At 49.7% G+C, this 16,311-nt stretch overlaps 1 protein-coding gene across 6 annotated transcripts in view; it reads left to right on the top strand.

Annotated features, from left to right (window-relative positions):
- Positions 1 to 16,311, top strand: part of PLXNA2 (plexin A2) — a 221,583-nt gene that overhangs the window by 32,477 nt on the left and 172,795 nt on the right. The window lies entirely within an intron of this gene.

Raw genomic sequence — 16,311 nt, 5'->3', positions numbered from 1 at the left:
TTGATTATCTATATTATGAATCACCCACATCATAAATTTTTTTGATTATCTATATTATCTATATTTTTTGATTATCTATATTATGAATCACCCACATCATAAATCCCTCCCCACAGTCTACAGAGGTGATTGTACTCATCAAAAGTCTTTGTTGAGTCCAGAGCAGCTGCTTGAAGCACATTATGGGTCTCACTTCTCAGCCGATGGTGGTGCCTCTCTGGGATGGCATACGGTGCATGGATAAGGGACTGTTCTCCTGTCTTCCCTCTTCCTGCAATCGCAGTCTCTTCCCCGCCCCTCCTCCCTCACCCCCAAGACCTGAGCTGACAGGAGGAAGTAGGCGTCTTATCCTGTGCCTGCTCTGAGCACCTCTGCCCATGGGAGGGCACGGGCCGTCTGGGGCTGGCAGCACGGGAAGCCTCCTGCGCGGCGGGCTGAAGCCGGAAGCTTGTACCTGCTTGTCTAGCACTTAAGGTGTAGAGACGGAGCACAGTCTGGTTTATCATGTGGAATTACAGCAGCCACGTTCTTTCCAGTCCCTGCTAATCCCTTTTTCCCAAGCTCACCCTCCTGCCACCTTTCCCCAGTCCCAGCACCTGTGGATCAAGACACAGGCCAGACCTCACCGCATCTCCCCTTTTGATGTTGACATCAGCCCTGTGGCTCTTTCCTCCTAATCCAGTTAGAGCCTCAGGAGAGATGTTGTTTGGGAATGTAGAAGGAGGGTGGCAGGGAGGGAGCCTGAGGAAGAATTTCCGTGTTCTGCTTGTTCTGAGTTGCTGCCAAAGGAGGTGAGAAAAACTGGTCTGGGTTGATGTGGAGATGCCTTCTTTCTCATGATGCCAGAGCCCTTTAACCCTTTCCTCACTCTGTGGAGAGGTGCCCACCTGTACCTGTCCTGTGCCCTCCACTTGGCCTGGGACTGTGGGCCCTGGCTTGGTTTCAGGTATGGGAGAGTGAGGATGAGTGTGGTCCCGGCGTTTGCTTTCCCAGAAGTGGAGAGGGAAGGAGTTGACCTTCTGAGATTCCACTGAGATTTAAAAGTGGTGTACTCTAGAAAAGAGTCTGAAATAGGATAGATATATATATGTGTGTATATATATATATATATATATACACATATATATATATATATATCTTGAATCACTTTGCTGTACACCTGAAACTGACGCAACATTGTAAATCGACTCTACTTCAATTTTTAAAAAGTGGTATATTCTGCGGCTTCCCTGGTGGCGCGGTGGTTGAGAGGCTGCCTGCTGATGCAGGGGACACGGGTTCGTGCCCCGGTCCGGGAAGATCCCACATGCCGCGGAGCGGCTGGGCCCGTGAGCCATGGCCGCTGGGCCTGCGCGTCCGGAGCCTGTGCTCTGCGGCGGGAGAGGCCACAGCGGTGAGGCCGGTGTACCACAAAAAAAAAAAAAAGTGGTATATTCTATCAAGACAGGGTTCAACTTGGACTCCTGAGGCTGGCTACTTTCCTGCAGGGTTATCTATACAGCTGGGTAGATTGTGACTTGCCCAGGGACTTTGGGCCGAGGTGCCTATGGGAGTTGAAATCCAATCTGAACTCTCCTTGTCAAGCCATACACCCTAGGGTATAAACGTACCCCCAGAGGAGCTCCTGGAGCTGACTCATCTGCCCATAAATACCACCTGTTTCTCAGTTGCACAAAGGCTCTGGAAGGCCAGCAGGAGCCACAGCTAAGCTAGTGCTCAGCATTTTCTCCTCTCCTTCCTGCACCTTCAGTCACTGTTCTGGATCATTCCTGTGATTCTGTCTCCTTTATTCTCTTGAAAGTTCTGTTAAAGGCAGGGGTCATGCCTTTGTTCATATTTATTTCCTTCTTTCTGCCTCATCCTTTCACCAAGTGTTCCCACCTGGGATGGGCCTCAAAACTGTCTCGAAAAAGAAAACCATTCTCTAAGGAACCTTAGAGACCATCTAGCCCAATACTAGCGTTATTTGGCAGGAAAATTGAGGCCCAGAGAAGAAAAGTGACTCGTCCAAGCTTAGAGATGAAGACAAGTTGCCTCTTGTCCTGAATCCGAGTTGACACCTGTTTTACTTAAAGAAGCAGCCACGGAACCCCGGGGGTGGAGGCTGAGAACAGCCTTCGGGTTCAGGCTTGCTACAGGGTTAAGCCAGGGCCTAGGGCCTCCATTCTCTTCATCCCTGGATCTGAGTTAGGGAATTAATGTTTGCCAAATGGGTGGACGAGGACTGAATAAAGGAAGAACCACCCAGCCAGGCTCAAAGGGCCCTGGGCTGACCTTCCCATATCTCTCTTTTCAAGCCACACACTCAAGGTAGCCAAGTTCTCTTAGCCCTGTTGGAACCCCAGCAGACAAGTTGCTAGGGGGGCAAGTCAGAGGATTCAAGGGGGAGGCTGGGGCATGGCTGCCCACAGCTTGTTCCGACCTGCAGTTGTCTGTTCCTTCTCACTCTTCACTTCGATGTTCTTTAGTTGTTTCTATGAGCTCATAATACCCCTCCTTCTCCTCTGGGCGACTCACCCTTCCTTTCCACCCACACGCCTTTGAGGCACCTGATACTAAAGTCGGGCTCCCACTGGCCTCCCATTTACCCAGAGAAACGGCCCATGAGGAATTTATGGAATGTCCCCAGGAAACTCTGCCATGGTCCAGGCCGCATAGCTCTTTCAACACAGGAAGGAAAAAAAAAAAAAAAAACAACTAGCCAAGAGTTTGGAGAGGGGAGGGAAGCAGGGTGCGTCAGGACCACTCACTTCTTCCCTGCCTAACCAGGTGTCTGTCAGACTGTGCGGCCTCCGTCCATGGCAGCCCATAGGACAGGATGTCCCCGAGTGGGGACGATTAGAGGAAGCAGAGACTGCCTAGAAGTGGCAGGACCACGAGGTGTTGTTCTGTGCTGTGTCACATACTTGCTCATACCTGCCCTCTGCTCTCTAGGCAGAGAACAGTGCAGACGAGGCCACCGCCTTCTGAGTCACAAACATGCAGAGGGAACAGGCAGAATAAGGACGAGACGTCAGAACCAAGAGGTGTAACACTTGCCTAGGCTAAGGTCCAGGGCATCAGAGGTGATAAGAAGACAGGCCAGGATTCACCACAGGGATGGAACGATTCCAGAGAAATCAGCTGCCACAGTGTGATTAACCTGGAGGGCTTCATGGAGGAGGAAGCTTACTAAGATTTGCTCTGAGACTGAATGAGACAAAGTGATGAGTTGGGGATGGGAGAGAAGGGCCCTCTAGACCTTGGGTGCCGTACTGAGAAGATGCAGAGCACGTGCCAGCAAGGTCTAGAGTGCGCGGAGGGGCTTGGAGGACTTGGCGAGGTGGAAGCCAAGGCGTAGAGTACTGTGAGGCTCAAGTCCTAGAGGATCAAGTGAAAAGGATCTTGGGACTTTCGCTGACCTTGTGAGCCAACCGTGTGATCCACAAAGTTAATTAGTCTTCACCACACTAACAGAAGGTCATGAAAAGTGGAGGCCCCACGTCCCACAGGAGATAACATTGTGAGAGGGCTTAAGCCAACCAAAGAGCCAGGTCAACGAGGCCTGCAAGGATGCGGGAGCCATGCTGTACGGAGAATACTTTTAAAAGGATGTTAACCCAAGGGAAGAAGTGGAAGGGAGGAGACGAAACAGCTTTCTTCACAGACTGTGATTTACTGAGCACTTATTATGTGTCAGGTGATATTCTAAGAGCTTGATATCTACTAACTAATCTTTATACAACTCGATGGGGTAGGTGCTATTGTCACCTCCATTTTGCTGATGAGGAAATAGAGGCCAGAAAAGGTAAAGAAATGCGTCCAAGAGCCACATGGCAAGTAAATGGCAGAGCCAGGGTTTGAACCTTGATCGTCTGGTTTCACAATCATGCTTCTCCATTAAGCTGTGCAAGATGAATTAAACTTATTCAGTGTGGCCCCAGAGGGCAGAAGAGGGCCAACAGCTAGGAGTTCTGGTAAAATAGTTTTCCACTTAATAGGAGGAAGAAGCTTCTTGCAGCCAAACTGTCCCATAATGGAAAGAGTTGACTCAAGAGGGAATGAGCTCCCAGTCAGTGGAAATACTGAAGCAGAGACTAGGTGGTCACCGATCAGGGAAGCTGTGGAGAGGCACCTGCACCAAGCACATGACCTTCCCACTTATGCCGCCCCTATTTCTCTGACTCCCTCAGTAGGGGTGGGAGATAACGGAGGGCAGAGAAGGGGAGCAGAGCGCGGAAGGCCAAGGCACCCTGGGGGTGGGCTTTGAAGTCACAGCTGGGTTCACGCTGGCCCTGGGTGTGTAGCAGAAAGCCCCTGAGGGTCAGCGGGGAGGTGCTTGGCCCAGACAGGGCAAGGCAGGACCCAGAGGATGAGGGCAGGCAGGCCTGGGGCAAGAGGCAGGGGAGGGAAAGCAGGGCCTCCTGGGGCTGGGCACGGCTGACTGTGCCGACATCCCTCCTGGCCAAGGGCAGTCAGTGGGAGTCCACCTAAGAGATGCCCGGAGCTAATAGCAAAGCACATGAGGAAGAGTAGTGGCAACAGGGACTACAGACTCATTTAACACGACTTCCCAGGTTGAAGGGAGGGGTCCAGGAGACAGGTCGTGGGGCCTGAGCTGAGAGGGCAGAAGACGCTGGGACCGGGAAGCAGGACTCTCTAGGGTTTGGGACAAAGTCCCATTGGTTCCTCCCCTCCATTTGCAGCTGCTAAAACTTCTGCCTCAGCCCCGGCTTCCCATTTCTTCAGGCCTCCTCTGGCCCCTCGACCCCAGGGCCTCACAGCAGCAGGAGGTACTGGCTCGCTGTCCTCTCCCGCAACCCTGCCACCGGAAGCCTCTCCTGATGCTCAAGGCCTGGTGACATGTCCCTCACCTCGCCCCTTCCAGCACTGTGACTAGCGCCCTCCTCAGACCCCCTGCCGCTTTGCTCCGACAGCATCTGGTGCGGGGGCAGCTACAGAATAAGGGGTCCACTTCTCTTGAGACTCACAGGTCCTGGAGGACAGGGGCCTCTTTCCCACATATGTCACCCATCCCCACAGCCAGGTCCAGTGTCTCTCACACATCAGTTGCTCATGAAATTTATCTCAAATGTACCTCCTCCAGGCCAGAGACCTACTTGCACGCGTTGGAAGAGAACCAGACACCAAGAGTGACTCCTGTTGACGTGGCTGGTTTGCAAAGGAAGGAAGTTAGGATGTGGTGGATAAGTCTGCAGGGGAGGGGGAGGGTTGGAGGGTGGCCGTGGGATGAGGGGTCTAGGAAACAAGAGAACTGCTGGGACAGGAAAAGAGCCTGTTTTCTGGTTAACAGTGTTTGGAAGAGGGTGGGGTAGTGCTCTCAGCAATGCTGACCAAGCTGGGAGGAAGGAGCCGCGTTTACACTGTTGCCCGTAGATCCCAGGAGAGCATGGCCAGCTATCTGCCTCACCTGCATCAGAGGCAGTTTTGCCTGCAGCCGAGAGGCAGGTACAGAGGCCCAGGCAACCCCTTCCCTGCCACCCCTGCCAGGAGTATCGGACTCCTGGACATTTTTGCAAATCCACAGAGACTTAGCCTTTTCAAGGTCTGGGGAGGGCCGGGGCCTCTTTTGCCACCACCTTCTTTCCCATTAGCTAAGGCAGCCACCAGAATGCTTGTGAAATGCTTGAGGAAAATCCTTTCTGCCTTTCCCTGTGGGACATACCAACCCAAGGTCTCCAGTCCGCAGCTCACAGGAAACCCTGCCGGCGTCCCTTCCCGTTCTTATTCTTCTCTTTGTAAGCTCACAAACGGTTTACTGAGCCAGGCCAGGGAAACTGTGAGCCTCTCGCAGTAGCAGCTTAGGCACTGGAAAGAATCCATTGGGAGCACTAAAGTATTAACTCTCCCAGGCCCTGGGGTTATTGCTCAGTTACTTGATAACACTATTTATGAGATATCTTTCCACGGTCCTTTCCATCCTCCACAAATACTTCAGCCAAGTATGGGGATGGTTCCCTGCGTCTCCACTCCATTTTACAGATGTGGAAAACTGAGCCACCGGGATGTTAAATGAAATGTCTTGTCCAGGGTTACATGGCCGATCCATTGGCAAAATTGACATTGGCATTTATACTTCCTCCCAAAACATGCACGGAAGTTCCTAACCTGCTACTTGGCTCCCTTGTGGGGTGGAGTTGTCTTGGCGGACGGAAAGCCAAGTTGGGTGAAAAGCTGAGAAACATACCTTTCTCGCTGTGCCAACACCACCGAACAATAGCCACTCATTCCTCGGAGTGGAAATGATTCACTCGTCTCTCATTGTGAACCTTGGATTGAGTAAACAGCCAGGGCTGTGGGTCTCATTCTAGGAGACCTAGCGGATTTCTTGGGACCTGTGACCGCGGAGCTAATGCTCTGTGTCCCTGACGCATCTCAGCAGCTCTGGGGGCTGGGGTAGTGGGCAGCAGATGCCCTCTCCCCCTGCTCCAGAGCCTGTGCAGAGGAGGTGGGCTGGTGGCTTAGAACTCACCACCACATCCCCAGTAATGACTTTGGCTCCCTGCCCAGGCTCCTGCCGCCAAACTCGCTGTTTGTTTTGTTGTTTTATAGGCCTCTTGGGTCCCAAGAACTGGTCTTCTGGAACCTGGGAAAGGCAGCATTTGGCTGGCACAGGGAAGGGGGCATATTTACAGAATCCTTCCAAACCTCCTCCCCTGACCACCACATCCCCCTGCTCGACCGTGACAGGTGGAGAGAGAGGGTGTGGGTTTCTATCCAGAGCCCCAGCTGACCCCAGGGAAGAGCCCCTGATCTCCCAGAGTCATTCTGAAAGGGAGAAACTAAAGATGCATTTATTTTTTGCACCTTTTGTGCGGCTCCTGTGTGCTTCAATCTTGGATAATCCCGGTGTGAGGAGTCAGGCCGTGTGCTCAGCGTGGTGCTTTGCACTCCAAGAGGGAGCCCTTTGGAGCTCGGGGCTTTATCTCAGGGCAGGTGAAGCCCAGGCGTAATGCTTCAAGCTCACAGAATCCAGGTGACCCACATAGGCTCTGTAGAATGTTTAAGAAGCCAAGGTGCTAATGTTTACAGAGCGGTCATCTTTAGGAAAATACAGACCACATAGAGGCACATCCTTTTAGGTCACTGAGCCTTGCCTGCTTATGGGTACAAAGCATGGACATATATCTTGAGGTTGGACAGGACCTCCAAAGACCAGCTGGTGCTGTCCTCTTGTCTTCAGGTAGGAACCTATTTGCATAACAGAGAGCATATGAGCTTACAGGATGCAGTTCTGACTCCAGTCTATTAGCTGTGTGACCTCTGAGCTTCAGTTTCCTCATGTGTAAAACGAAGACAGTTATAATACCTGCCGCATGAGATTGTAATGAGGATTAAATGAAATCATTCATTCTTGAACGAAAATGTATTGAATACCTACTGTGCGCCATTTGCTTGGTATACAGTAGTAAACAAAACTGTCAACATCGCCTGCCCTAGTGAAGATTATACCTTAATGTGGAAAGAAAATAATGAGAACGCACAATATACAGTATATTTAGAAGATAATAAGTGCTAATGAAAAAAATAGAGCATAATGAAATCATTTATGTAAAGTGAGGTGCTGAGCTTATATGCATTTAAATATCACTACTGTTGTTACTTAACTTGTGAGCCTCAATTTTTTTCTTCTGTGGAGTGGGTAGTAATAAACACTTTGCATAGTTGTTGGAAGGACTAAGTGAAATCATGTATGAAAAGTTCTTACTATGGTGCTTGGCAACAAAAGTGCTTTCCATTATTATTACCAACATCTTGGAGGCTTCCCCCGAAGCCCGCTTCTTCTCTGGCTCCCTGGGGGAGTGGAGCTGTCAGATCAGCCTCTTTTTTAGTGACATGTTTGCAAGGTCAGATGGAGGAAGAGAATCCTGCCCCTTGCCCCCAGCCCTGTGTCATGGGAAAAAAAATACTTGGAAGGCTAGACCAGCTGGGCCGAACTAATCTAATCCTGCTGGACACCGGCATCCAGCTGCATTAGTCACCAGTGAGAGCTTTCCGAGTCCCATATCACCAAACAATAGGTACTGACCCCTCCTCAGGGCCGGGCTGGGGGAAGTGGTGGTTCGGCTCTTATGGCTTTGCAGAATTAACTAAAACGGGGCCAGTCTCTGCCCTTTGCATGTTCCCAAGCCAACCATGATATCCTAGGGCTACACTACTCCACCTTCAATGAACTGTGTGATCTTGGGCAGACCTTAGTGTCATCAACTGGTCCACTGATGCTACCTTGCAAGATTGCTATGCATGTCAGACTTGGGGGATATGAAGTACCTAATATAGAGCCCAGTGTGTAGCAGATGCTTAATAAATGGTAGCTATTGCTGCTATTACCATAATTGCTGTAAGTGTGACTCTACTAGTGTTACTGCTACCACTCCTACACCATTACCATCCTTTTCTAAGGACCCAGATTCCCTTGGTTTCCATTAGCTCACTAATCCCATAGCATTTAGGATAAACAGGAAGGATTGAGATATTTCTCTGCTCCGTGACAGATGGTGATACTGAAATTCACAGAGATTATGGATTATTATGGATTGCTTAGGGTCACAGGGTAAATCAAGGGAAGATTGGAATCAGAGCTATGAATATTTCAGGTGGAAATGGTGCAGCACACACCTCAGTCACCTGTATAGTCCAACAATGATGAAGCTAAAAGCTTGCAGCTACTTGAACTTCTCTTTCCTTCCTGTTATCATGTGTCCTTCTGTCCAGAGAAGCAGGAGATATATGGAGATGCAAGGTGCTGAAGGTCACCCTGAGTTTCTGTCCTTTAAGTTTCTTCCTGGGATTCTGTTCCTCTCCTGGCCTCAGCCTCCAGAAAGGTTTCTAGGCTTCAAGATGGGGCACAAGTTTAGGAGCTGGTGCCTCTGGGATTGTCCTAATCAGCCATCATTCTCCAAAACCTCACTGGATTTCAAAGGCTACTGACACCAGCTGGGCGTCCCCACCTAACCTGGAAGGGGCAATAGTATTAACAGCCTTTAGCAGCAAATCAGGAATTCTTACACTTCTGTGTTTAGGGGTGGATGAGAGTGTAGCCAAGGAAGGAGAAGAGGCCATGGAGTCTGGACCCTGCAAAGGGGTCAGCCCCACCCCCCAGGGGGAAGGCGGACTCCATCACACAAGGTCAGGAATGTTCCCCTGATTTTAGAACTGGAAAGGCCCTCAGAAAAGTAGTCCAGCCAACAGACTTTGGGCAGGTGAGATGTTTATTGTTCTATTTTGTGGATGAGACAGCTGAGTCCTAGAAAGGTTAAGCGATCTGCACAAAATCACCCAGGTCCTTAGCAACAGAAGCAAGATAAAATCCAGGTTTTTAGACTTTCCTTTTGGGGCCCTTCTCTCTGTATCATATGGAAGAACGTTCCCTCTGCACAAAACCTCAGGCTGACCTCTGCCTTTCCCTAGCATGCAAGCATTCCCTAAGCAGAACCTAAAATTGGTCTGGGGATCGTTCTCTCCAGGGCAAGAGCCTAGCTGAACTTCCTATCCCAGGCCTGGCCATGCAGCCTTGCTCTGGGGTGCCCAGCATCGCCGAGCCCTCACTGTACGTGACTTGAGGATCTTTCTAGAGCCTGGCCAGCAAGGAGGCCTGCTTACCCACAAAATGCTTGCCTTGGGGTTAAGAAGTTCTGACAAGTCAGAAGAACACTGAATTGGGAACCTCAAATTTTACATATGAGTCCTTTCTCTAGGCATGCGGCTTTATTTATTTATTTGTTTTGCAGGGAGTGGGCCTGTTATAACTTAGACACTCACTATGTGCTAAGCCCTGAGCTACGTACTTTTTTAGTTAAACCTCACAATACCCTTGTAAGGTAAGGATTAATATTACATCCATTTTCCATATGAGCAGACTGAAGCCCAGCAAAGTTAGGTAACTTGCCGAGTCACATTGCTACTAATTGGACAGCTGGGATTGGAATCTAGATCCCTCTGACTCCAGACCTGGGCTTTGTGAACCACTAACTTTGAGCACTCTATCGCCCTTCTCCAAGATTCTGTTGGTCCCTCTGTAACCCACCACCTGCCCTACAGAGAGCTGCAAGAAGATGCAGGAGAGAAGAGTGGAAGGACTGACTTTGCACTCTTTCCAGCCAAGATCCCCTGGAAAACCGGGACGTGGCAGCTGTCACCTCGGCACACGCTGCCTTGTGTCACTCCCCTCAGGCCTCCTCCTCCCCTTCCCACCCATCTCAGCCCAGGCCACAATGGATGGAGTGGCAGCCTTTGTGCCACACACAGTCCCCAGCTGACTCCCCTTTCTCCAGGCATCATTGTTTGCTGTGAGCTTTCTGAAGGGGAGACAAAGGAGTGTTACTGACAAGGCCAAGAGCTGCCGTGTAAAGCGTGGGGCCTGGGCCCATCACCCGTGCATCCCTTGGAGGCCCCGGGCTTTCCTTCAAAGACGCTGTCTGGGATCTTTTGTGTGCCAGTCATACCCATTCAGAGCTGGCCGGGCAAAGGTTTCGGGTGGGGGAGGAGGACACTGAGAAATGGACTCATTTCGATCTGGCAAAATTGGAAGAGACATTTAATGTAATAGTTAACAGCAAACCACTGCCGGGGGGATGGGCCCGAATGCTTGTTCTCTGTTTATGGAGCTTATGCAATTCCATCAATATTGATGCCTGATGCCTTTGATTCTGACACTAATCATTGCTATGAATTAAATTTGCAGCCATATAATTAGGATCGCTATTAATAGGGCCCTTAGCTAAGCACTCCGACGCGGCATATCTTTTTCTCGATAGAAAATGGCATCCTTGGAACTCTGCTAATGGGGCGCACCTGGGATTTGCCAAGAATGATGTGAAAATTATACATTCTATATTTGTATTGGGCCTTTACTAAAATATCAGCAAGCAAAGGTGAGGCTGGAGGGAAGGTCCCCCCTTGCCCAGAGCTGTGGGCAGCAATTAGGTATCTCTCCCTCTCTTTGAGATCTTTAGGAAAGGATATTCCAGAGCCAGTTTGCTTGCTTACAGTCTAGGGTCCGACAGCTCAGAGTCAGGAAGGTCTTCTTTCAGTCTAACCTTAACCTTAGGCTAAAAGACTAGGTACTCTGGTGATTTCTTTCTCAGACTTTCAGGTGGCTATGAGCCAACTGAGGGAAGAGGAACGTCTTGGTGTGCCCAAGCTCGGTTGGAAGGGGCTGAGACAAACCCCTATTGATAGGCCCAATTGGCCTCATTTTTAGGTAGATGATTGGGCAAGACCCCCACTCACAACTGATCCCAAGGGTTCCCATCCAGAGAGCGCCGGTTAACCTCACACATAAAAGGGCCCACTGCTACACCTGGTGGGAAAGGATGAGCTCTCTCTCACGATGAGGTGCTTTCCCAGGTAGATCTGCAGCATATTTATTTACTGGGGAGCCCCGTCATTTATTATCATCAGGCACCCAGGTCAGCACTGGAGACTCAATGCCCCACTCACCCTCTGAGTAATCACACGTCATCATGCACACAAGGGTCCTCTAATCCTTTTCTAACGGTAGCACACGTGACACCCCCCTTATCACTGCGAATAATATGCACCACTTGGCATAAGAGATGCACTTGTCCCTGCTCTTTTGACTGTCAGACTGAAAATAATTTTTCCTCCAAATCAACATTTATTGATTTTTTTTCCTTTCGTATTTTTATGTCATTGTGAGAAGACAGTGGTTTGAGTTCAAGTCCTAACCCTACTATGTATTAAGTTTGTGATCTTAGCTAAGTTATGTAACCTCTTGGAAACTCAGATTTGAGGGTTCTCATCTTTAAAACAGGAATAATAATATCTACTTCATAAGGATAATAATGAGGTTAAAGAAGTATCTCAATTGCTTATCATGGGCCTTCCACACCTAATAAGATTCCTCACTCCCTTCCTCTTTCTCCTCTCACATATACCCAGATGCAGAGGACAAAAGCCTCTAGCTCTCGGTACCCACGGCGTTCGGAAGACTGCCGCTTTATTTCCCACCTCTTCTCGGGGACACCACATGGAAAATTAACTCTTCCAAACAAATGGTGAACTGCACCATGAATTCCAAACGCCTTCAGTCTTTTTCTCACACACGCTGAAAGGCTGAGCCCGGGCTTCTCACCCCACCATAGGCACCACAATTTCTGTTGTTTCTCTTTATTCTCAAGTAGCCCAGGGTTCTCGGTGGACTGAATCCGTCCTTGAGTTCAGGGCCCAGAGCTCGAGCACAACTCCTAGGCGCTGAGTGCTTCAAGGTACGAAGAAAGGGCCAAGGGCACCGTAGCCTCACCTGGAACGGAGACCCTTTTCATACAGGATTCTTACTCGCTTCTGCCCTCTGCCCATACCTCCACTGTACATTTACCCTTTCTATGTATGGGCATACTTCAAGACAAATGTGTGGCTAGATAGCAGTGGGCCAATGGCCAACATTAGCCAGAGAATGTAGAAAACCATCGAAAACAGTGTGCTTGGTTCAGTCCAGATTCAGAAGTACCTGAATTTGCCACCAGTTAACAAACAGCTCTTTTCCTCTTTATGCCTGAAGTGAAGAGGGGATGGAGATTCGTGTTGGGTTATTGCTGGGGTTGCTGTTCTTTTGGTTCCCACGAAGCAGAGGACATAAATCAGTCCCTTTAATTTTCAAAATTTGCCTGATGTTGGGCAGGTACCTAGTTACTCATACGTGCGTTCAAGCATACATCCAGCACGGCGACACTCACCCCATTCTGATCTCTTGTCACTTGCAAGATCTTGCATGACGCCAACAAAACCCCCAAGTGGACTGACCCTGTGCGGCAATGGGATGCACCCACAAATGCTTCTGCACCTCCAGTCTTTCCAAGAGTCTAACTGCTCTGGAAGCCATAAAACACTGAGTAGCTTCAGTCTCAAACAGATTGGTGGTCTCGCCAGAGGAATGGCCACAGTCAGAGAAATAGAGGAAAAAATATGCCCAGCCTCTCCCCATCAAATCAAAGAAATAAAAAATCTGTCTCCTTGGTGCCTCCCCAATATTTATGTCTGAACCCAGCAGACACCCCTGGGCTGCAGCCAGTCTGTGTATTAGCATTAGTCCATTACGCTTTTTATGATGCATGTCACCCCCACCCCACCTCCTCCCCCGCATGCCACATTTTATGACTGTCCTTTTCATTTCTGGAAAGAGCTTCAAAGAATGGCAGGTGCTGCATTTCCCCACTCTTTGGGGACCTATTTGTAGGCAGCCTGTCCCAGGCCATAAACAATGGGAGATAAACCACAGCCACTGGCAGTAAATGTATCCAAGGCCAAGGAGGCAAAAAAGTAGGGGGACTTGGGGAAGCTTGGTGGCGTCTGTACGAGCCCAGTGGCCAGTGGGTCTGGAGTAGATGCTACCCACAGAAGGAGAATCAAGGGGTTGGTACAGAAGTGGATGCCACCCTCCCAGATTTCTACAAGAGCTAGAGGGAAATCCTACCACTCTCCCTCATTCCCACTGAAGGCACTTGTCCCTGAACTTTGATCAGAACCAGGAAACTTTCCAATAAGAAGAGGATGGTTCCCTTTGGCATCGTTTTCTGCTGCTAGCTCATGTTGCTACATAGATTACTCTGTGCCACTCATGTCCCATTGATGCTTCTAGATCTCGGAGCCACCGTCTCTGCCTTCTCCCACCCTCTCTCCCTGTGACGCCCACCCCAACCTCTTCCTTCTTCCCTCTCCAATCCTCTTCCCCTCCCTCATGTCCAAGACCAAGTCTTACCAATCAATCACCACTAACTTCTGCCTCATTAGAACTTCAGCCAGGATTCTGGCGGTCATGGCAGTGATATTTATTTATTTCAGCTTTGAGCTGCATCCACAAGCAAGTCACTTGTGACTCTGCAGGAGCCAGCACCTGGAGCCAGCTTTGCTCCATCAAAGGCACCCCTGGGAGAAGAAAACCAAATTCTGAATGAATAATTAGTCTAGTGGAGATTTCAGATTCTTTCTGCACACACAAACAGGAACCGCAAGCAAAGAATAGAGCAGAGATAGAAGGAGGTGGGTGGTGGAGAAGGACAGCCAGCAAAGCCCTGAATAATTAGTGTGTTGAAGAGTTTTCTTTCTCATCAACCCCATCTTAGTGGCAGGACACGGACAGAGGGTGGAGGTGATGTTCCTTTTCTCTTCCTTCTTTGGTTTTGGACCCCACATCAAAATGGAAGCAAGTAGATGAAAGTGACGTGCATTTAAAATGTCCGTACACATCAGGCTGCTGGAGATAGTAGCTATTGTACTGTGTGTCTGTATTTTTGCAGTAAGCTGCTAAATTATTTATTGGGCACTGGGCTTTAATCTCATAAACCTGCCTGTGGGCCCCAGGCACTGGCAGCCTGAGCGCCACATAAAACACATACATTGGGGCCAGCTGCAAGGAACACTCCAGTGACTCTGGGTAGTGACTGTTCATTTTCACTCAGTCTTTTCCCCCAGATCAGCTCATTAACAGCAGGCAGACCCAATGAAGAACCTTCTCATTTTTCCCTCACTGTGAACTTGGAAGTGGATTTGCGTCTCATAGTAGACTAGAGCCCCAACCAGAGCCCAAAGGACCAGGCGAGCTGTAGCAAGAGGCTGTTCTAGAGTCTCTTTCCTGGGCTGAGGGATGGGAGCCTTGAAAGAGGGAGCAGATGACTCCAGGACCCCTGGATGTTGCTGGGATTGTCCGGAGCTAAGTGCCCTAAGCTGTGAGCTCCCCCCGCTACCCCAGGACTTATCGAGAGATGACCCTGGACAAATCTCCCTGGTTCCCAGTCCGGAAGAAGTCAACTCTCTTGGTATAAATCTTCCAGCCATTCTCTGAATGCCAAGATACTAAGAACCCCCTTAAACTTACTTAATGGTTTGAGGTATGTAAAGAGCTTTCATGTATATAGCGCTCATTTTGAGCTCATCTAGTCATCCTAACAACCCCATGGGCTGTGGTCTTATGGCTGAGGAAACTGGCCCAGAGGAGTCAAGAGATTTGCCCAGCATCACCCAGCAATGACACTATGGTTGGACCCTGGATGTCCATCCCTTGCCCATTCTAGATATAGGAGCTCACAGGCTTTAAGCTAGTGTGGAAACTGAGGCAACAGTCATCTCTGACACCCAAGCCACCTAGGGCTGGCCATGTGGGAGCAATGTTAACAGCCATGCCCTGGTCATAGGAATTTGAGTACGAGAAGGTTGTGCTTTCCAAATCCTGGGCCTCTCCTCTCCTTGAGCAAATGAAGCAATGGCAGGACTTGTCTGCGTTTCATCATTCCCTGTGCTGCTAACCTCTTATAACTCTCCCCCGCAAAGTCAGAGGGACAGGGAGACCCAGTAGGAGGATATGGCAGAAGTTGAATGCACAGGACTTTTAACCAGTGTTCCTGGATTCAGGGGGGCTCATGATCTACCCCCAAAAATGTTATGCAAACATTTGTATGTCTATAATTTTTGTGTAGAGGGCCCATTGCTTTCATCAGATTCTCAAAGACCTTTGACCCTAAAATGTTGAGTCTGTCTAATGGTTTTTAGACAGTGTGCCTTTGAGCTCTAAGGTGACCACTCTAATCCCCCAGTTCCATCCTCCCTCAATCAAAGCATCGTGCTCTCATCTATTTTATATGTATCAGATTTAAATGACAGAAGATGAAATGTTGGGCCTACCTGACCATCGAGTGGTGTGTACCCCTTGTAACAGGCATGCATACACCATACTCACCACCTACCATGCACACACACGTACGTGCACATGCACATATTAGACACATGCACAGATACACATATGCATGCACGTACACAAGTACAGGTACACATTCACATGCACACATACACACACACACACAAACTCCCACTCCCAAACTTGGTGTAAGCGGCAGCAGAACAAGGTGAGACAGAAAGAACCCAGATCAAGACCAAGAGGTGAGTGAGGGCTGAAGCATGGAGACTAGATCAGGCCTAAAGGAGGAGTGGATCGTTGAGGACCTCACAGGCAGGAGACAGAGTACCAGCCCCGGTCTTGGTTGTAAAGCCAAATCAGACAGAACAGGCTAGGACAGGAGGCCGAACGGGTGGCTCCGAGTGAGTGTCCGGAGAAGCAGCCCAGGCCAGAGGCAGGAGTCCCGGTAGCTGAATTCACAGCTCTAACCCAGCCATGAGGTCAGGGGCGGGGATGCACATGCGGGGGCTAAGCCTTGCTTTTAGAACGTTGTTGCATCTCCATGGCCTTCTCGCCTCGGGGCTGTGCGCGTGTTGTCCTACCCACCTAACGCCTTCTCATCTTCAAGGTACTGTGGCATCACCTCCTCCAGGAAGGCCCCCCTTTGTGGGCTTCATAGC

This window comes from Aethalodelphis obliquidens, unplaced genomic scaffold, assembly GCF_003676395.1.
Source record: "Aethalodelphis obliquidens isolate GAN/ISIS:26980383/991018 unplaced genomic scaffold, ASM367639v1 scaffold48, whole genome shotgun sequence".
Lineage (NCBI taxonomy): Eukaryota > Metazoa > Chordata > Mammalia > Artiodactyla > Delphinidae > Aethalodelphis > Aethalodelphis obliquidens.
The sequence above is the reverse complement of the archived record's forward strand: the minus strand, read 5'-3'. Positions and strand labels throughout refer to the sequence as shown.